Source organism: Gossypium arboreum, chromosome 8 (assembly GCF_025698485.1).
Source record: "Gossypium arboreum isolate Shixiya-1 chromosome 8, ASM2569848v2, whole genome shotgun sequence".
NCBI lineage: Eukaryota > Viridiplantae > Streptophyta > Magnoliopsida > Malvales > Malvaceae > Gossypium > Gossypium arboreum.
Window position 1 is genome coordinate 102,774,980 of NC_069077.1, and position 24,025 is coordinate 102,799,004.

Sequence of the window (24,025 nt, forward strand, 5' to 3'; positions counted from 1 at the left end):
TTACAGGGATCGACTGCTCTGACCTTCGCGCGTTACAACTTGAATATCTCTCTGTACAGGGCTTTAATACTGGTTTCGTTTATTTCTAATGAAACTAGACTCAAAATGGAATCTGTACATATAAGGTATGACTCCTAATTCCTTACGGATAATTTATAGTGAATTTTTAAAGTCGCGACAGGGGACCCAGAAACCGTTCTGGCCCTATCTCACGAGAACTTTAATATCTCTCGGTATACTGATCATATGATCGTTTCGTTACTTTCATATGAAAATAGACTCGTCAAGGTTCGATCACATAATTTATTCACTATTTAGCACCATTCCTACAAATTTTGGTGATTTTCCCCATCCACGTCACTGCAGCTGGCAGCATCTGTTTTTAAGGTAGGCTTTACCTAATTTGTAGTCTCCATGGGCCAACTATGGTCTTGCCATACATGGGTCCACATATGATCATGTTTAGCCATTCCAATGGCTGATCATGTGACCAACACTCCCATTCCAATCCATAATCACATCATGAAACCATATATAATTACAAACCACAAATGGTCTAATTCCATACTCCACTATTACGAACCATTTTCGCATGGCCGTACACATATACATCACAAGTACTTAAAATAACCGAGGGTAGTCCTATACATGCCATATCCGAACTCAACTAAAGGAGTACCAAAAAGGGCTTTGATAGTGTGGTTGACTTCAACTTCTATGATCCCGAATCCGATCGCTAACGAGCAAAATCTATAAACAGAGAAACAAAGAAACGGAGTAAGCAATTTATGCTTAGTAAGTTTTGAGCCATAATATACACACAACCAAAGCATAGCATTCAAGTAGCTAAACAATAATTCATATGCACAATTTCTCAAAGACATGCTTACTTCACAATCCCAACTCTTATATTCATACACAAATAACGGCCTAGTTAATGCCGATAGCTCATTTATCATTAGAGCGAATATTCAGACGCATTTACTCATAGTGTGCAAAGCACACAAAACATACCTTGTTGGGGATTTCACAAATGCAATAACTGAAAATTTTCCAGCAGCTTATAAATTTCAAATCACATACCTTCGGAGTTTATCCGGATATAGCTACTGTTCAAAACACCTTGGGACATAGCCGGTTATGGTAACCCGCACAAATGCCTTCGGACTTAACCGGATATCACAACTCGCACAATTGCCTTGGGCTTAGCCCGTATCATAGCTCGCACAATTGCCTTGGGCTTAGCCCGATATCATAGCTTGCACAATTGCCTTGGGCTTAGCCCGATATCACTCGAACATTCATACACATCTTTGTTTCATTTCACAACAAAACTTTTATGCACAATTCACTTAACAAAAATATCATTTCGCTCAATGGCCATATACAAGGCGAAATTTCGATTGCTTATTACTTCATTCAATCGAATCAAAATCTAAGTTTCGATACTCGAAAACTTACCTCGGATGTTGTCGAACGATTCCGATGGCTATTCGACTACTTTTTCCTTCCCTTTATCGGATTTAGCTCTCTTTTGCTCTTGAGCTTAATGAATACAAGTAGAAGTATTCAATATTTCTATCAATAATGTTTACTAGTAAATCACATTCGGCATCTCATATCATCTCACTTTATTATAATTTATCATTCAACCTTTGAACCAAAACGCCATTATATGGCCACATATACATACATCCATATATTTAAGCTCAAGAATTTTAACATAACATCAAGTGCTCAAATTACTCATGTGGCCGATTACACATGGTCATAAATACACAAAATCAAAAATAATTTCAAGGTTTTTCACACTATACATGTACTAGGCCGAATGTACATGCAAATTTCACAACATTCTTCAACAAATTTCTTCTTTAAACAAACATATTTATCACTTTCTTCATAATCAAAATATCATGTGCAAACATATATACACATATAGGTGCATGGCGAATCTCAAGGTGTTCATAACCCTCTAAAACACAAATTTTACCAATCAAGTAACAAGCATAAATCATGCTCATGAATGCATCATGGCGAATACATCACAATCATACCCCATTGAACTTTGGTCATGGTTAAACAAAGAACTCAATGTCTTACTCAAGATTGCTACAAAGAAATTTCAAGAGTAGTCAATCCATCATTGCATGCATCATTAGCAAGCTTCACATTTAGCATGCAATGGCTTTAACACAATATCAACCTTGGCCAAATACCATTTTTCATGGCATAACAAGGATTTGAACCATGGCTAACATGCACATCAAGTTAGCAACCAAAACAAGCATGAATCTCATGACACAACCTCATACATACCTTAATCTTGATGCAAGTTTAGCCAAATCTCCTTCTAGATCTCTTCTAAACAAAGAAAATGAAGCAAAAATCTCTTCTTCCTCTTAGGAATTTCGCCAAAGGAAGGAGGGAAAAGATGAACAATTTTTTGTTTTTCTTTCTTAGTCTTTGCTCAAAGAAAGGATGAATGACAACTTTTTTCTTTCTTTCTCTCTAGCTACGGCACCATGGGGGGCATCCATGCTCATTTTTTTTCATTTCTTAATTCTTTCTACATAATGCACTAACTAAACATGTTGGAAACATGTCCCCTTGCCCATAATCTAGACATGGTCGGCCACTCATTCAAAATAAATGGAGTATTTGACATGCAACTCCATTTATTTTGCTTCATTCCTTTATTAACCTCTTGAAATTAGCTACATATTTTTAAATCCTTTCACATGAGTCCTTTTTCTTTCAATTCACAATCAAATTAACTAAATCAAAGAATTCAAAATTCACACATGAGCACACACATATTATAGGCATCAAAATAAATTTTAAATTATTTTTATGCCTCGGTTTTGTGGTACCGAAACCACATTCCGACTAGGGTCAATTTTGGGCTGTCACAAGGAACATCTCCGATATCGATAGCTCCTTATAGAATAGAACCTACAGAATTAAAATAATTGAAAGCACAGTTGCAATGTTGGCAGATAGGGGCTTTCCTCGGCCCAAATTTTCTCCTTGGGGAGCTCCTATGTTGTTTTTCAAGAAAAAGGACAGGTCAATGTGATTGTGTATCGATTACCGACAGCTCAACAAAGTCATGATCAAGAACAAATATCCTTTACGATGTATAGATGATTTGTTTGATCAGCTGAAAGGTGCGACAATGTTTTCAAAGATCAATCTTCATTCTGGATATTATCAGTTTCGAGTTAAAGACTTTGTATAACACCTCTGGCCCGTATCTGTTGCTGAATTAGGGTACGAAGCATTAGTGAAGCATAACGTCATACAATGAAAAATTCATTACCATAAACAAATCACAAGTTAAATCATGGCAACATCAATCAAAAACATTCATACAGTCCCTTATACCCTCGAGGCCCTAAAAAGACATTGGAAACCATTTGAGACTAAATCCAAAACATATTAAAATTTTTAGAAGAAGGAAAAATTTTCAAACTGCAGGGGTCACATGGCCAAGAGACACGCCCATGTCTTAGGCCATGTGGACATTCGAAATAGAGACACACGGCAGTGCCCAGCCCGTGTCCGTACCTATGTAACTCACTGACTTGGGTCACATAGCCAAGCCACATGCTCGTGTACCAGGCTATGTAATAGCCTGACTTGCAACCCTGTGAAAGCTATAGGGTTCACACGGCAGTGTTGCTTGGCTGAGTGTCACACAGAGCTTACCTCAAATTTGTATGATGACGTCATAAATAGAATGCTCACTAAAATCACATGGGCTACCACACGGGCTTGTCCCAGGCCGTGTAAGGAACACGAACCAAGGACACGGGCTTCTGCTCAGTCGTGTGAAAACCCCTATAGGTTCGAATTGGAAAATAAATCCAATAATTCCACACGGGTGTGGGACATGGGCGTGTCCCCAAGCATACGGGCGTGTGGAGGCATGTGAGGCTTTAACCTAAAAATTTTCTTAGAATTTTTGTAAGTTCTCGGTTTAGTCCTAGACTGCTAATGATATATGATTTGGCCTCGTAGGTCCATAATAGGGACAAATTGACTTTAATTGATTGGTTTTAGTTTGAATGAATTTTATAGCTCGATTCTGTATGTGTGGTTCTGTTTAAGTTCGGTAATGCCTCGTACCCTGTCCCAGTATTGGATATGGGTAAGAGGTGTTACATTTATTGGTATCAGAGCTACAGTTTAGTTGGTTCTTAGACTACGTAGCATGTGTCTATGTCTAGCTCTACATGCCATGCGTAAATTGTGATAGTGTGACGACTCTTGACGATATTAAACTTTGTTTTTCATATAGAAATGGATCCCGATTGAGCTATAGTAGATGACGTAGAAAGCAATGCACCAGCCCCCGCTCAAGGGATAGTGCCTGAAGAAAGTAGACCCGTAACAGTGAGCCAAGGGGGGAGGCTAGAAAGGCCTTCTTCCAAATGATGTATGATTGGTATGTTGAGTTCATTCGTGCAAACCCAGCCGCTCAGACGCAACCTCTTCCACCCCCTCTGAACCCTCAGCCTGTACACGTGATACCCCAAGGTATAGATTTTATAAGATTTTCTAAAATTCTTGTGGATAAGATTCAGAAACAAGGAGCAAAAGAGTTTAGAGCTAACACTGAGGATGATGCTGAGAGAGCCGAGTTTTGGCTCGAGAACTCTATTCAAGTGTTCGACGAACTGTCTTGTGCACCAGAAGAATGTTTGAAGTGTGCTATTTTGTTGTTGAGGGATGATGCCTACCATTGGTGGAAGACTTTGATTTTGGTTGTGCCAAGGAGGCAGTTACTTAGGACTTCTTTCTGGAGGAATTCCGAAAGAAGTATATTAGCGAAAAGTTTATCAACCAAAAACATAAGGAATTTCTTGAACTTAAGCAGGGTCGCATGTCGGTTATAGAATATGAGCGAGAGTTCGTCCAGCTTAGTAAGTATGCCCGAGAGTATGTGCCCACTGAGGCTAAGATGTGCAGAAGGTTTGAAGACAACCTTAACGAGGATATCAGGGTGTTAGCGGGCACCTTTAAACTAAAGGAATTTGTTGTGCTCGTTGAACGGGCATGTAAGGCTGAAGAATTGACAAGGGAGAAGAAGAAAGTTGAGTCAGAAGCTCGAGATATATGAAAGAGAATGATGAGCAAATCGGCCCCAACTCAATCTAAGAAATCTAATGATGTGTATTCTCGTTCTTATGCATTGGCAGGACACTCCCATGGAAATCGTAAGAAGCAAAGTTCGGGTTTCCGGACTCAGGCTACATCTATAGCTAGCATAGGAGACACTAAACCTCGTTGACTCGAGTGTGAATACTGCAGAACACCTCATCCAGGCTCATGTAGGAGGAATGATGGGACGTGTTATAGATATGGTTCCCAAGACCACTTTATTAAGGATTGTCCCGAGATGGACGAGAGATTTCAGAATGCAAGACAGAGTGATTTGGCTTCAAAGGCGAGACCCCCGAAAAGTGCCGATACTAGAGCTGGTAGCAAAAATACGACATGAGAGACGGCAGCACGATCTAAGGCTAGGGCTCTGGTTAGAGCCTATACATTACAAGCATGTGAAGAAGTATCGTCGTCTAACGTAATCAATGGAACATTTTGTCTTTATGACACTGTTGTTATTGCTTCGATAGATCCAGTATCTACGAATTCGTATGCATGCATGAAATTGGCATCTAGCTTGAACTTACCTATGGAGTCTACAGAATGTGTGATTAAAGCGTCAAACCCGTTAGGCAAGCATCTCTTAGTCGATAAAGTATGCAAGAAATGCCCTTTGATGATTAGAGGTCATTGTTTTTTGGCCGACTTGATGTTGTTTCCGTTTGATTAATTCGATGTTATTTTGGGTATGGATTGGTTGACACTTCATGGTGCTATAGTAGATTGTAAACAGAAAGTTATGGAATTGAGACATGAGAATGGTGAAGTCCTTCGAGTCGAATCAGATGAACTTTGTAACACCCCGTACCCGAGACCGTTGCCGGAGTCGAACACGAGGTGCTAACCGACTTAATTCATTTACTCTCACAGTCCAATTAAAAATTTTCCATACGACTGGCTAATTGCGTCACTGTCACCTTAAAAATCATAACTTGAGTTCTACAACTCGAAAATCAGATTCGTAATTTTTCCCCGAAACTAGACTCATATATCCATCTACAAATTTTTTTCTAGAATTTTTGGTTGGGCCATTTAGTACATTTTATTAGTTAAAGCCTCCCCTGTTACAGGGTGCGACTACACTGACCTTCATGCATTTCGATTTGGATATCTCCCTTTACAGGGCTTTAATACTGATGCCGTTTGTTTCTATAGAAACTAGACTCAAAAAGGAATCTATACATATATGGCATGACTTCTAAATATCTCTGGTTAATTTATAATGAATTTCTAAAGTCAGATCAGGGGATCCAGAAACCGTTCTGGCCCTGTCTCACGAAAACTTTAACATCCCATAATCTAATGTTCATGTGAACGTTTCGTCACTTTCCTATGAAAATAGATTCATCATGGTTCGATTACATAATTTATTCGCTATTTAATTCCATTCCTACTATTTTTAGAGATTTTTCACATCCACATCACTGCTGCTGCCAGCATCTATTTTTAAGGTAAACTTTACCTATTCCATGATCCTCCATGGATCAACTAGAGTCTGTCATACATATACCAAAAGTGATCATGAATAACCATTCCCATGACTAACCGTTACCAACATTTCCATACCTCTCGACGGACGACATACAAAACGATTATAATGCTATGATCAAAGTATACTTATGCCATTTTCGCATGGCTATCCAAATTTACACAAAACCGAAAGGTACATGACCTACAACAAAAGGGTAGTCCTATACATTAACCAAAATATCCTCTCACTACTAGTCTATTCTATACATGCCATAAGATATTCAAAAACATAGCAGTACCAAACAGTGGATAGTGATAGTGTGACTAGTTGCTGACGATCCCCGAGCCTATAGCTTCCAAATGAGATCTATAAAACAGAGAAAACAAAGTAAACGGAGTAAGCATTTCAATGCTTAGTAAGTTTTAAGCAGTGTCAACAGATAACAATCAAATTATAACATAGTTGTTCGTATTTTTATTTCACTATTCCTTCGGGCATACCATCCCTTTACCGAATATGCACATCTCATCATATAAAATAGGCAGATAAACTTTCACATAAAAGTGAGCTCATGTGACATAGATATATTGTATGATTTCACAGAACCTCTCACACTGATCCAATGTCACATACTCATAGGAATAGTCTCATGGATTGCTCTCGTATGCATCACATAACTACCTTATGATTTAGTTCAAATCAAGCTCGCATATAAACTTGGAGTACATACTGCTTAACCTTTCGCATTGAATATATTTATAAGCAATTCTTATTACGAAGTCTTATAGCTTTAACCTCTACTCGGATTATCGGTGAGACCTTTAGCTCGATTTAAATCTCCACACGAGTTATCGGGTCTTACCGGACAAAATCTCCACACGTAGTCATCGGGTCTTACCCGGACATAATCTCCACACGTAGTCATCGGGTCTTACCCGGAATATATTTCCAAATTTCATGTACATTTAATCACATGTTACAACATTCACATTAGCCATTCGGCTTTACCACATATTCATATCTCATACATATTTCACATTCGCCATTCGGCTTTACCACATATACATATCACACATATATTTCACATTAGCCATTCGGCTTTACCACATATACATATCACACATATACATATCACACATATATTTCACATTAGCCATTCGGCTTTACCACATATACATATCACACATATATTTCATATTAGCCATTCGGCTTTACCACATATACATATCACACATATATTTCACATTAGCCGCTCGGCTTTACCACATATACATATCACACATATATTTCATATTAGCCATTCGGCTTTACCACATATACATATCACACATATATTTCACATTAGCCATTCGGCTTTACCACATATACATATCTCATACATATTTCACATTGGCCCTTCGGCTTTACCACATATACATATCACACATATATTTCACATTAGCCGCTCGGCTTTACCACATATACATATCACACATATATTTCATATTAGCCATTCGGCTTTACCACATATACATATCACGCATATATTTATTTATCTTGTACATCAATGTCAGCCATAGCTTATAAGCAACTCAATTAGTTTGATCAATGTTTGCAACAAATTCAAATATTCACCACAAGCTGTTTTCCTGAGCAATAGTCACTAAATTATTTATAAATGGAGCTACAAAACTCAAAATCAATTGCCGTTAATTTTCCCTGAATATAGACTCATATATCTTCCACCCATAAAATTTTCAGAATTTTAGATTTGGCCAATCAATACCAGATTTTTCTTAAAGTTTCCCCTGTTTCACTGTTTGACTAATCTGACCACTCTTCACTATGAATCAAATTTTTCATTGTACAGAATTCATAATGAGTTCTATTTGATTCCATTTGAAACTAGACTCACTAAGGAGTCTAAGAAAATAAATCTTATCTTATAACCATTTTTGTACAAATTATAATGATTTTCCAAAAACAGAACAGGGGATTTCGGAGTCATTCCGACACTGTCCCACACAACTTTAAATATCTCTTTATAGGAAATTTTTTTGCTTCCACGGTCTCTTTTATAAGAAACTAGACCAACTAAGATTTGATTACATATTTTATTCAGCCTATAATTCCACACCAACAATTTATAGTGATTTTCTAAAATCACATTACTGCTGCTGTCCAAGCAAATTATTACAATTTGCTCTTAAATTTCCAAGTCCAAACACTTATGAACTTACCATTTGGGTTTAAGACATATCATGGCCACATCATATCTTATTAAATCAACTCATTATGTCCTATTATGATTGAATTTACTCAACGATTAATCGCTTAAAACTTACCTCGGATGTGGTCGAACGATTTCGCGCTATTCGATCACTTTTCCCTTCCCTTATCCAACTTTGGTCCTCTAAGCTCTTGAGCTAATTCAAACAAATTTAACTTATTAAAGTCTCATTATGCTAGCTTATGGCCGAATATGACAAGGAGTTTGATAGGTCATATGGCCACCTTTAGCTCAAATACAAAATGGTCATACGCATTTTTAATCACATTGAGCAATTTAACACAATTAATCTAACATTTCCTCATGTACACCTTTATGACCGGATACACCTATCATTAACCTAATATCACTTAACTAAGTACTTTAACAAGTTTTCTTTATCTATACACACATTCGGCAATGACAAGGACAACTTAACAAACCTTAAATTCAACTTATAACGATACATACTCGATATTCAAAGCATTTAACATCACTTCATCATATTCTTACATCATGGCCGGATGCTCCTTTTAAACCATTTACCCTCACAAAGCATAAATTTCATCCTCAAGCTTACAAGCTTATAATCCCATGAATTTTAACCTCATAATATTCATCCAACTCTCACTCATTAGCTTCTAACATAAATCTCAAAATCTATAGTTTTTTTCTATCCATGGCCGAAACCTCCATCAACACCAAATAAAAAAATATACTCCATGGGTCTAAGGTAGAACCAAGAAAGGAACTCATAAATATCAAGGTGTAAGCAACTACTATTGTTCATCTAGATTTAGCATGAAACATAACCATCACCCTTATTAATCTCCATAGCCGAAAACCTTACTCAATCCAAAATCAAAATTTCAACATGGGTTACCAAAAATAACTTGATATCTCACTCAATATCCACTAAAATTTCAAGAACTAGCATAAACTTTCTTACCTTAATTTTGCCTAAGATGACAAATTGCTTCATCTCCTTCTTCCTCTTTTCAATTCGGCCAAGGAGAACCGATTTCCTCTTTTTTTTTTCATCCCACTTTCATTCTTCTTTTTCTTTTATTATACTTAGTATTTCTTTTATTTTATTTCCCTTCTTTTGCATAAAATAATGGCCATTTCATGGAGATTTACCACATATTCTAATATATGCTCCATCATGGCCGGCCACCATGTATAAAAAGGAGTATTTGACATGCAAAACCATTGTTTTCACTACATGCTTTAATAGGTCCTTATAGATTAACCTGTCACCTTTCAAAAGTGTCACACATAAGTCCTATTAACTAAATTCACATGCAATCGACTAAATCGGCGCCTAAAACTTTCACACATTCTTATTCACATACTTTAGACAATAAATATCATATTCAAATACTTCGGTGACTCGGTTTAATGGTCCCGAAACCGCTTTCCAACTAGGGTCACTTTAAGGCTGTCACAACTCTCCCCAACTTAAGAAATTTTCGTCCCCGAAAATTTCTACCGATGCATAGTTTAGGATAACGTCCTCTTATTGAATTATATTCATATAAACATTAGCTCATCGATAGCAATTGTAATTCATTATTGATTTCACATCGATCTATAAAATCATTTTCTTATCTTAAAACAAATACATAAACATTTCTACAAGTATGCACATATGTCTCATTTCCTTGATTTCATAAGCAATAATCACTTAATTTAATTCACAATTGCATTTCAAACACATATCAAGCACATATTAACATGTATAATTCACATCATCAACCCACATATTTGTAACCCACATTTTCATCCATGTATAAGTCAGAATCTGACCGAAAGTACACATATACTCAAACATCCCATAGACTAAATCCGTAACACATTTATAACATGAATTCATTTCTTAACAACATATCCACCATCTTTTTACGTATTCACTTACTTTCATTTGATTTTCACATACCTTCCGTACATACCCGTATCGCTTATTCTGATCTTACTTTATTTATCATCTTAAATATACTCGTTGAATCATTCGAAATCACTACGGATACTCATTAAGCACATATAGCTCTTACAATGCCATATCCTAGATATGGTCTTACATATTCTCACATATCGAGCCGATGCCATGTCCTAGACATGGTCTTACACACTATCTCAAATCAATGCCTTCGTCCCAGACGAGGTCTTACATGAATTCCACTTCACACACTTAGTGCCCACTGACCGATCTCGCACTCATAGTGCTCGGTTAAAGGAATTCGCACACACACAGTGCCTCTAATCATTCACACACATAGTGCTCTTATTCATTCGTTATTACACATTGAAATGACTTAACCAGGTCTATAAACATCATGTATGTACACTTTTAAACATATCATCTCATTCAAGTTCGAATTCGTATAGTAATGAACACTTAAACTTTGCTCAAATTACCGGCACGAAGGCCCGAATACAAGTCACCAGCATGATTGCTCTTCGGGACCTAGCCCGGATACATCACTAGCACGAATGCTCTTCGGGACCTAGCCCGGATACATCACTAGCACGAATGCTCTTTGGAACTTAGCCCGGATACATCACTAGCACGAATGCTCTTCGGAACTTAGCCCGGATACATCACTAGCACGAATGCTCTTCGGAACTTAGCCCGGATACATCACTAGCACGAATGCTCTTCGGGATTTAGCCCGGATATATCACTAGCACGAATGCTCTTCGGGATTTAGCCCGGATATATCACTAGCACGAATGCTCTTCTGGATTTAACCCGGATATATCACTCTCAATTCTCATGTACATATACACATATAGCAATACACATTAGTATATCATTTACATTACTTGAATACAAACACAACATGCTTATCGACCATTCAACTTCCAGTTCCATAGCCACATACAAAAATCACATTTATAGTCATAACACTCTTTCAAAATTGCATCACTTATACCCTTAATTCAATCCAAATCGAAATTCAAATACGAGTACATGATACGCACTGATCAACTTAATAATTTAGGCATATCTAAGTGAAGTTATATTGTAAATTCTCATAGTCGAAGCTTGCTACATTTCGATCAGATCAAGATTCATTACAATACAAAGAACCACATTTTAATAGTCGAAAATCATCACACTATCATTTTATCACTTTATGGCATGTATAAATAGACTCACGCGTGCTACGTTAGTCCTAGAATCGACTAAACCGTAGCTCTGATACCAATAAAATTGTAACACCCCTTACCCGAGACCGTTGCCGGAGTCGAACACGAGGTGCTAACCGACTTAATTCATTTCTCTCACAGTCCAATTAAAAATTTTCCAGACGACTGGCTAACTGCGTCACTGTCACCTTAAAAATCATAACTTGAGTTCCACAACTCGAAAATCAGATTTGTAATTTTTCCCCAAAACTAGACTCATATATCCATCTATAGATTTTTTTCTAGAATTTTTGGTCAGGCCAATTAGTACAGTTTATTAGTTAAAGCCTCCCCTGTTACAGGGTGCGACTACACTGCCCTTCATGCATTTCGATTTGGATATCTCCCTGTACAGGGCTTCAATACTGATGCTGTTTGTTTCTATAGAAACTAGACTCAAAATCAAATCTATACATATATGGCATGACTTCTAAATATCTCTGGTTAATTTATAATGAATTTCCAAAGTCAGATCAGGGGATCCAGAAACCTTTCTGACCCTGTCTCACGAAAACTTTAACATCTCATAATCTAATGTTCATGTGAATGTTTCGTCACTTTCCTATGAAAATAGATTCATCATGGTTCGATTACATAATTTATTCGCTATTTAATTCCATTCCTACTATTTTTAGAGATTTTTCACATCCACATCACTGCTGCTGCCAGCATCTATTTTTAAGGTAAACTTTACCTATTTTATGATCCTCCATGGATCAACTAGAGTCTGTCATACATATACCAAAAGTGATCATGAATAACCATTCCCATGACTAACCGTTACCAACATTTCCATACCTCTCAACGGACGACATACAAAACGATTATAATGCTATGATCAAAGTATACTTATGCCATTTTCGCATGGCTATCCAAATTTACACAAAACCGAAAGGTACATGACCTACAACAAAAGGGTAGTCCTATACATTAACCAAAATATCCTCTCACTACTAGTCTATTCTATACATGCCATAAGATATTCCAAAACATAGCAGTACCAAATAGTGGATAGTGATAGTGTGACTAGTTGCTGACGATCCCCGAGCCTGTAGCTTCCAAATGAGATCTATAAAACAGAGAAAACAAAGTAAACGGAGTAAGCATTTCAATGCTTAGTAAGTTTTAAGCAGTGTCAACAGATAACAATCAAATTATAACATAGTTGTTCGTATTTTTATTTCACTCTTCCTTCGGGCATACCATCCCTTTCTTGAATATGCACATCTCATCATATACAATAGGCGATAAACTTTCACATAAAAGTGAGCTCATGTGACATAGATATATTGTATGATTTCACATAACCTCTCACACCGATCCGATGTCACATACTCATAGGAATAGTCTCATGGATTGCTCTCGTATGCATCACATAACTACCTTATGATTTAGTTCAAATCAAGCTCGCATATAAACTTGGAGTACATACCTGTTCAACCTTTCGCATTGAATATATTTATAAGCAATTCTTATTACGAAGTCTTATAGCTTTAACCTCTACTCGGATTATCAGCGAGACCTTTAGCTCAGACGAAATCTCCACACGAAGTTATCGGGTCTTACCCGGACAAAATCTCCACACGTAGTCATCGGGTCTTACCCGGACATAATCTCCACACGTAGTCATCGGGTCTTACCCGGAATATATTTCCAAATTTCATGTACATTTAATCACATGTTACAACATTCACATTAGCCATTCGGCTTTACCACATATTCATATCTACTACATATTTCACATTCGCCATTCGGCTTTACCACATATACATATCACACATATATTTCACATTAGCCATTCGGCTTTACCACATATACATATCACACATATATTTCATATTAGCCGCTCGGCTTTACCACATACACATATCACACATATATTTCACATTAGTCATTCGGCTTTACCACATATACATATCACACATATATTTCACATTAGCCGCTCGGCTTTACCACACATACATATCACACATATATTTCATATTAGCCATTCGGCTTTACCACATATACATATCACACATATATTTCATATTAGCCATTCGGCTTTACCACATATGCATATCACACATATATTTCACATTAGCCATTCGGCTTTACCACATATACATATCTCATACATATTTCACATTGGCCCTTCGGCTTTACCACATATACATATCACACATATATTTCACATTAGCCGCTCGGCTTTACCACATATACATATCACACATATATTTCATATTAGCCATTCGGCTTTACCACATATACATATCACACATATATTTATTTATCTTGTACATCAATTTCAGCCATAGCTTATAAGCAACTCAATTAGTTTGATCAGTGTTTGCAAAAAAATCAAATATTCACCACAAGCTGTTTTCCTGAGCAATAGTCACTAAATTATTTATAACTAAAGCTACAAAACTCAAAATCAATTGCCGTTAATTTTCCCTGAATACAGACTCATATATCTTCCACTCATAAAATTTTCAGAATTTTAGGTTTGGCCAATCAATACCAGATTTTTCTTAAAGTTTCCCCTGTTTCACTGTTTGACTAATCTGACCACTCTTCACTACGAATCAAATTTTTCATTGTACAGAATTCATAATGTGTTCTATTTGATTCCATTTGAAACTAGACTAACTAAGGAGTCTAAGCATATAAATCTTATCTTATAACCATTTTTGTACAAATTATAATGATTTTCCAAAGACAGAACAGGGGATTTTGGAGTCATTCCGACACTGTCCCGCACAACTTTAAATATCTCTTTATAGGAAATTTCTTTGCTTCCACGGTCTCTTTTATAAGAAACTAGACCAACTAAGATTTGATTACATATTTTATTCAGCCTATAATTCCACACCAACAATTTATAGTGATTTTCTAAAATCACATTACTGCTGCTGTCCAAGCAAATTATTACAATTTGCTCTTAAATTTCCAAGTCCAAACACTTATGAACTTACCATTTGGTTTAAGACATATCATGGCCACATCATATCTTATTAAATCAACTCATTATGTCCTCTTATGATTGAATTTACTCAACGATTAATCGCTTAAAACTTACCTCGGATGTGGTCGAACGATTTCGGCGGCTATTCGATCACTTTTTCCCTTCCCTTATCCAACTTTGGTCCTCTAAGCTCTTGAGCTAATTCAAACAAATTTAACTTATTAAAGTCTCATTATGCTAGCTTATGGCCGAATATGACAAGGAGTTTGATAGGTCATATGGCCACCTTTAGCTCAAATACAAAATGGTCATACGCATTTTTAATCACATTGAGCAATTTAACACAATTAATCTAACATTTCCTCATGTACACCTTTATGACCGGATACACCTATCATTAACCTAATATCACTTAACTAAGCACTTTAACAAGTTTTCTTTATCTATACACACATTCGGAAATGACAAGGACAACTTAACAAACCTTAAATTCAACTTATAACGATACATACTCGATATTCAAAGCATTTAACATCACTTCATCATATTCTTACATCATGGTCGGATGCTCCTTTTAAACCATTTACCCTCACAAAGCATAAATTTCATCCTCAAGCTTACAAGCTTATAATCCCATGAATTTTAACCTCATAATATTCATCCAACTCTCACTCATTAGCTTCTAATGAAATCTCAAAATCTATAGTTTTTTCTACCCATGGCGAAACCTCCATCAACACCAAATAAAAAAATATACTCCATGGGTCTAAGGTAGAACCAAGAAAGGAACTCATAAATATCAAGGTGTAAGCAACTACTATTGTTCATCTAGATTTAGCATGAAACATAACCATCACCCTTATTAATCTCCATAGCCGAAAACCTTACTCAATCCAAAATCAAAATTTCAACATGGGTTACCAAAAATAACTTGATATCTCACTCAATATCCACTAAAATTTCAAGAACTAGCATAAACTTTCTTACCTTAATTTTGCCTAAGATGACAAATTGATTCATCTCCTTCTTCCTCTTTTCAATTCGGCCAAGGAGAACCGATTTCCTCTTTTTTTTTTCATCCCACTTTCATTCTTCTTTTTCTTTTATTATACTTAGTATTTCTTTTATTTTATTTCCCTTCTTTTGCATAAAATAATGGCCATTTCATGGAGATTTACCACATATTCTAATATATGCTCCATCATGGCCGGCCACCATGTATAAAAAGGAGTATTTGACATGCAAAACCATTGTTTTCACTACATGCTTTAATAGGTCCTTATAGATTAACCTGTCACCTTTCAAAAGTGTCACACATAAGTCCTATTAACTAAATTCACATGCAATCGACTAAATCGACACCTAAAACTTTCACACATTCTTATTCACATACTTTAGACAATAAATATCATATTCAAATACTTCGGTGACTCGGTTTAGCGGTCCCGAAACTGCTTTCCGACTAGGGTCACTTTAGGGCTGTCACAAACTTAGTGGCTTGTCTATCGTAATTTCTTTGATGACCGCTCAGAAATGTATGAGAAAAGGATATGAAGCGTATCTGGCTTATATGTTGAATACAAAAGAACCTGAGTTGAAAGTCGTATCAGTGCCTGTTGTATGTGAGTTTGTGGATGTGTTCCCAGAAGAATTACCAGGTTTACCCCCGGTTAGGGAAGTTGAATTTGGTATTGAGTTAATGCCAGGGACTACATCTATCTCTATCGCTCCGTATAGGATGGCTCCGACGAAGTTAAGGGAATTAAAGTTACAGTTGCAAGAATTGGTTGACAAAGGATTTACGAGACCCAGTTTCTCACCTTGGGGTGCTCCCATGTTATTCGTAAAGAAGAAAGATGGTTCCATGAGATTATACCAGTAACTTAATAAGGTAACGATTAAGAACAAATATCCATTGCCAAGAATTGATGATTTGTTTCATCAGCTAAAAGGAGCAATATGGTTTTCCAAGATAGACTTGAGGTCCGGTTATTACCAGCTGCGAGTTAAGGAGACAGACGTACCTAAGACTACTTTTAGAACAAGGTATGGTTACTACAAATTCCTTGTTATGCCTTTTGGATTGACGAATGCTTCGGTTGTGTTTATTGATTTGATGAATAGAATATTTCATCCATAATTGGATAAGTTTGTTGTAGTGTTCATAGATGATATTTTAATTTACTCTAGAGTTGAGACAGAACATGCCGAACATCTGAGGATCATTTTACAGACTTTGAGGGATAAGCAATTATATGCCATGTTCAGTAAAAGTGAGTTTTGGCTTCAGGAAGTTGGATTCTTAGGCCACATTGTTTCCAGTGATGGTATTCTGGTTGATCCCGTGGTATTCGGGTTGATCCTAGTAAAGTTTCAGTGGACATAAAAGTGCCAACAAAGCTTTGAAAAGTTGAAAATGCTATTGACAAAGGCACCAGTGCTAGTACAACCAGAACTAAGGAAAGAATTTGTAATCTACAGTGATGCGTCCTTGAATGGACTAGGATGTGTGCTTATGCAAGAAGGAAAAGTTGTAGCCTATGCTTCGAGACAGCTGAAACCTCATGAGAAGAATTATCCAACTCATGATTTGGAATTGGCCGCCATAGTGTTTGCCTTGAAGGTTTGGCATCATTATTTGTTCGGGGAAAAATGCCATGTCTATATCGATCATAAGAGCCTCAAGTATTTGATGACTCAAAAAGATTTGAATTTAAGACAATAGAGATGGTTGGAAATGTTGAAAGATTATGAAATTGTAATTGATTATCATTCGGGAAAGGCGAACGTGGTTACCGACGCTTTTAGTAGGAAGTCTCTATTCGTTTTGAGGGCAATGAATACACAGATGACCTTATATAATGATGGTTCTATTTTAGCTGAATTGAGAGCTAAGCTAACTCTTCTCCTTCAGATATTTGAAGCACAAAAATCCGATAAGGAATTACAAGCTAAGAAAGTTCAGTGTGAAGCATTCAGTGAACCCGACTTTCATACTGACTCCGATTGATGCTTGAGATTTCGGGGAAGAATCTGTGTTCTGAAGAATGCCGAGTTGATCCAGACTATTTTACACGAGGCACATAACAGTCGTATGTTAGTTCATCCGGGAAGTACGAAGATGTACAACAACTTGAAGAAAGTTTATTGGTGGAATGGCATAAAAAAGGATATCTCAGAATTTGCGAGAAGATGTTTGATTTGTCAACAAGTTAAAGCTGAACATCAAGTACCCTCCGGTTTACTCCAGCCTATTGTGGTCCATGAGTGGAAATGGGATCGGATCACTATGGATTTCGTGACCGGGTTGCCAGTGACTCCAAGAAAGAGAGATGTTATTTGGGTGATAGTCGATAGATTGACTAAATCGACCCATTTTATACTGGATTGACTAAATCGACCCATTTTATACTGGTACGCACAAATTATTCTGTAGATAAGTTAGCCGATTTGTACATTTCAGAGGTTGTTAGACTTCTGGTGTGTCATTGTCAATTATTTTAAATAGAGATTCGAGATTTACGTCACGATTTTGGAAAAAGTTACAAGCGACTTTGGGAACGAAACTAAATTTTAGTACTGCTTTCCACCCATAAACTGATAGATAATCCGAGAGAATAATTCAAACACTTGAAGATATGCTTAGATGTTGTGTTCTTGAGTTTCAAGGTAGTTGGGAAAATTATCTACCTTTGGTTGAATTTGCTTACAACAACAGTTATCAGTCTAGTTTAAGGATGGCACCTTATGAGGCATTATACGGCCGAAAGTGTCGAACTCCTTTGTATTGGACAGAGCTTAAGGAAAGTAAAATTTTCGGAGTTGATTTGCTCAAAGAAACCGAGGATAGAGTTAAGGTGATTCAAGATTGTTTGAAAGCAGCGTCGGATAGACAGAAATCGTATGCGAATTTGAACAAAAAAAATTAAGTATCAAGTGGGTGACAAAGTATTCTTGCAGGTATCACCCTGGAAAAAGGTTTTAAGATTCGGTAGAAAAGGCAAACTAAGTCCTCGTTTTATTGGGCCTTATGAGATTACCGAGAGAATACGACATGTTACCTATCGCTTAGCTCTGCATCAAAATTGGGAAGGATCCATGACGTGTTCCATGTATCCCTGTTACGTTAATATAGATCAGACCCCACACATGTGATTACCTTGACAGATGTTGAAATTCAACTAACATGACTTATGGTGAGGAACCGGTTAAGATTTGGCCAGGGAAGTTAAGTAACTGAGGAATAAAAGTATTGCCCTTGTGAAGGTATTATGGCTTATACATGGGGTTGAAGAAGCCACTTGGGAACTAGAGGACTCTATGAGAAGTCAATATCCGAACCTGTTTACTAGTAAGACTTTCGAGGACAAAAGTCCCTAAGGGGGGAGAAACGTAACATCCAAAATAGGGCCTAGTCGAAATAGTAGTTATGGGACCATAAATTTGACATTAAAATATTGATTTTATGATTGTTATTAGGTTTAGAATATGAATATATACATGTGTTAAAGTTTCATGAAGAAATTCTAAGTATAAGGTGTCCAATTGGAAATTAGGGACCAAATTGACTAATTTGCAAAATTTGTGTTTTAGAAGCAATTTGTATGAAATTGCTTTAGATTATTAATTAAGAGGTCTTAAAGAGCAATTTTCCTAACTAATTTTTTGGACAAAAATGGGCATGTATGGAAATTTTTGAAGGTTTAGTATTGAGGGGTATTTTGGTCATTTGGTATATTAATGAAATAAAAAGGGAAAATAAGTCAAAAATTAGCTCATTCTCTCCATGTTGCTGCCGAAATTTTAGGGTTCTCCATAGCTATGGTATTCAAGCTTTCCAAGCTCTATAGTAAGTGCTCCTAAACCCCGTTTTTAATGTTCTTCGTATTTTTGAAATCCCGATAACTTGCTCTCTCTTTTTCTACCCATATTTCATGCTAGGGTTCATATTTAGAAATTTACCCATGCATGAGAAGCTTATGTTTTGATGATTTATGGAGGGATATGATAGTTTAAAGGATGGTAAACAACTTTTACTAAGTAGATTTTCATGAAAAGGGCTTTAAGAACTATTTTGTAAAAGTTGTAGAAAAGGGTAGAAAAATGTGAAAGGAAGGAAAATTTGGACAATTATGAACATGAAAAATGTTCGGCTAGGCTTGGATAACTAAGAAATCCCATACATTATGTTATTCGAGCCTAGGGACTAAATTGCAAATATATGAAAGTATAGGGGTAAAATAGTAATTTTACCCAATTATGAATTTTAGGTCGTTTTGAGTAATATATGTATTAAACAAGCTAAATTTGGTATTATAGATCAAGAAAATCGAGATATGGGCCTTGATCGGGGAAAGAATAAGGTTTACGAGGTTTAGGCTTGATTTCTAATATTTTGTACCGAAGTAAGTACATATGCAAATAAATACCTTAATTATTGTTATTAAATGATTTATTGATATATGTATGCTTAATATGCTTATTTGTCTATGTTGATAATATATCATGTTTTGATGCTTTGCTATACGATTATGAGACGTTGGCCATGTGAAAGAAACCATTATGCGAGTATGTTTAGTAAAGGTCTGGAAGTCTAAAATCCAGTTTGAACCTTAGGAATAGTTGAGGATACAAGTGACATGTCACTAGGATAGTCATGTGTGTTATGAGCTCATTTAATATGTAATACATGTTAGGGTCCAGGTGCTGGGTATCCTGAGTTGTGTTCGGATATTCTCTTAGCTCTTTGAGTAGGCCCGTTGAGAGCGACATGTGATTCTATGATATGAGGCACTTCGGTGCACTTTATGTTAGGTAGCCAAGGCTACGCTCAGGCACTTCTGTGCATTTCTTCTGTGTGTCTGAATCATATTCCAAGTGTTCAACACATAATGTAATATGAATTCCGAAAGTAAAATTTAAGTAAGCCATATGTGTGCAAGATGGCACAGGTATGTACTAAAACACTATGAGGACTTATTATATGATGATATTATGAAAGATATGTATTTGGATAAGCATGTGCATATGAATATGGAAGGTAAGTATACATATGACATGATGAAAAGTATCATAATGGATAAGTAATTATGCTTAGATTATCAACAGTTGCAAAATGTAGATTATTTGTATGTGTACTTGCTAAGCTTTAAAGCTTACCCTCCTCTCTTTTCCCTTCTCTTTAGATATGTCAAGCTAGCTCAAAGGATCGGGAGATGTCGGAGCTCAGATCACACTATCTTCAAGGATTTTGGGTATAAAAGGGTTTAATTATTTTGGTCATGGCATGTATAGGAACTTGTCTATTTTGTGTATATGTCTCATGTTGAAGTAGCCAAGTGTAATGGCTCATTTTGGCATTGATTATTTTGTATGTGGCCATGTGATTTGGTCCATGTTAATAATTAGGATGTATCCATAAGTTTACTTTTACATGCATACTAAGATGTGCATGTGTTGGTTTGATGGATGACTATTTATTTGCTAGTATGTGGTTGCATGATTTAACACTCATAATGGATTGATAATAAGGAATATGGTAAACCATGAAATTGGTGTAGAATGACTAAAAGATAAGATTGTGTGAATACCAATGGACTAGTATAAAAGGGGTCATAGTGATGCTATAATGTTGCATGTTTAAGTGTCCAAATATATCATGGGATATGCCATTGAACATATGGAAGTGTATGATTGTTTAAGGGTGACCAATGGCTTGGAGAGTAGCCCCCAAATGGTCCATACGGGTAGACACACGAGCATGTGTCTAGGCCGTGTGTGACACATGGTCCGCCCATGGGTGTGTCGTTCGGCCGTATGTCCCATGCACCTTGAATTTTAGGTTAACATGCATGGTAGTAAACACACGGGAAGAGACACGACCGTATGTCTCAACCATGGGGCCTCTAGCCACAGGCATGTGCTTGGTCGTGTGCCTTAAATTTGTATGATGATTTCATAAATAGAATGCTCGCTAAAATCACATGGGCTACCACACGGGCGTGTCCCAGGCTGTGTAAGGAACACTGGCCAATGACACGGGCGTATGCTCAACTGTGTAAAAACCCCTGTAGGTTCGAATTAGAAAATAAATCCAATAATTCCACACGGGTGTGGGACATGGGCGTGTCCCCAAGCACACAGGCGTGTGCATTGCCTCCACACGGGCATGTGAGGCTTTAACTTAGAAATTTTCTTAGAATTTTCGTAGGTTCTCGGTTTAGTCCTAGACCACTAATAACGTATGATTTGGGCCTTGTAGGTCCATAATAGGGACAAATTGACTTTAATTGATTGGTTTTACTTTGAATGACATTTTGTGGCCCAGTTCTATATGTGTGGTTCTGCTTAAGTATGGTAATGCCTCGTACCCTGCCCTGGCATCAGATACGGGTAAGGGGTGATACAAAAATACCCCTAGGGTTTCTCTTTTACATTTTTCCTATGCATGTCCATTTTTGTCTAACATTATAGAAATTGGTCAAATTGCTAATTTGAACCCTCTAATTCAATATCTAATGCAATTGCATGCTTAAGCTTCTAGAATGCAAGTTTTGCACTTTATTCAATTTGGTCCTTAAAATGCAATTAGACATTTTATACATAGAATTTCTTCATGAAACTTTCACACAAGCATGTATTCATGATATAAACCTTATGAGAATCATAAAATAATTATTTCTATCTTAGATTTGTGGTCTCGAAACCACTGTTCCGACTAGGCCTTAATTCGAGACGTTACAATTAAGCCTAAAATTGAAACAGATCAAAAATTATAGAGAAAGGGCCACACGTCCATGTACCCTGGCCGTGTGGAAATACCTAGGCCGTGTGGGGGCTCAACACACCCATGTGGAGGGGCACACGCTCATATGGAATGAGGCACATAGCCATGTGACTAAGGCATATGCCCTTGTGACCTAGAGACATGGCTGTGTGAATAGGCCGTGTAACTCTCTACCCATTTATGCTAAAATAGGATTCAGGGTAGACACGACCGTGTGAGGGCCTCACATGCCTATGTGCCCCTCAAACACATCCGTGTGTTGCCCGTATGGGATCCTTAAATCCTCAAATTAGCCTTACGGCTATGTGGCCAAGCCGTGTGACACCAAATAAGCCAAACCCTAATTCCCAAATAGAAACTCCTGTGTGCCTAAGGGACATAGCCATGTGAAAATCGACTAATTTCTCTATATATTCCACACAGCTGTGTGGCACCTAATCCTGCCCGAAAACTCTAATTCCTAATTCCACACGATCGTATGAACAGGCACACGCCCAAGTGGCCACCCATGTGGTCCCAAAACCACCTCGAAACATCCTGCAAACCATGAATTTACACACCAAACGCCCTCTAAACTCTAATAGTTTAGAAACATGCCATAGAAAACCAAGTTTTACTCAAATTAGAAGCGAAACCTTCCACACATTCACCAAACCACTTAGAATATATCAAATTCCACATAATCAAAATAAAAAATCACAAATGGAGTTGGAGAGTCTGAACCCACACCTGATTTGCGATCAAAGACGTCTAGATATTGACTCGACGACAAAGAAATTGAAGCTCTCCGAAAACCACAAACAAAATTGTTTTCCAAAATAAAAAAAGAAAGAAAAAACAGAAAGTAGAACAAAGGAGAGAGAGAGGATAATGTGAAAAAAAAGAAAGCAGTAACAAAAAAATAATAATAAAAATAAAACTAAATAACTATTTTTAAACTTAAAACAAATATACTATTTAACAAAATAAAAATATTTCTCCAAAACGCGCACACAAGGATTCAAACACGCGACCCATAGAAACACTAACACACAACTAACCATCAAACCAGCAAGCCCATTCTACATCAAAATGCGCAACTAAACACAATAGCTCGACCTACTCACTGACCCTAACCACAAAGCTCAAAACTTCTAACCCTAAAATTTAGGGTGTTACAATTTCATTAGGTTAATTTAGGTTGATTAGTTTAATTAGTTTAATACATCCTTT

At 36.8% G+C, this 24,025-nt stretch overlaps 1 long non-coding RNA gene across 1 annotated transcript; it reads right to left on the bottom strand.

Annotated features, from left to right (window-relative positions):
* Positions 1-461: 461 nt before the first annotated feature.
* LOC128296424 (uncharacterized) lies at positions 462-1,527 on the bottom strand. The gene is made up of 2 exons (XR_008287044.1): positions 1,462-1,527; positions 462-750 (listed from the first exon to the last, which is right to left on the bottom strand). It is a non-coding gene; the product is annotated as an uncharacterized LOC128296424 (long non-coding RNA).
* Positions 1,528-24,025: the final 22,498 nt, after the last annotated feature.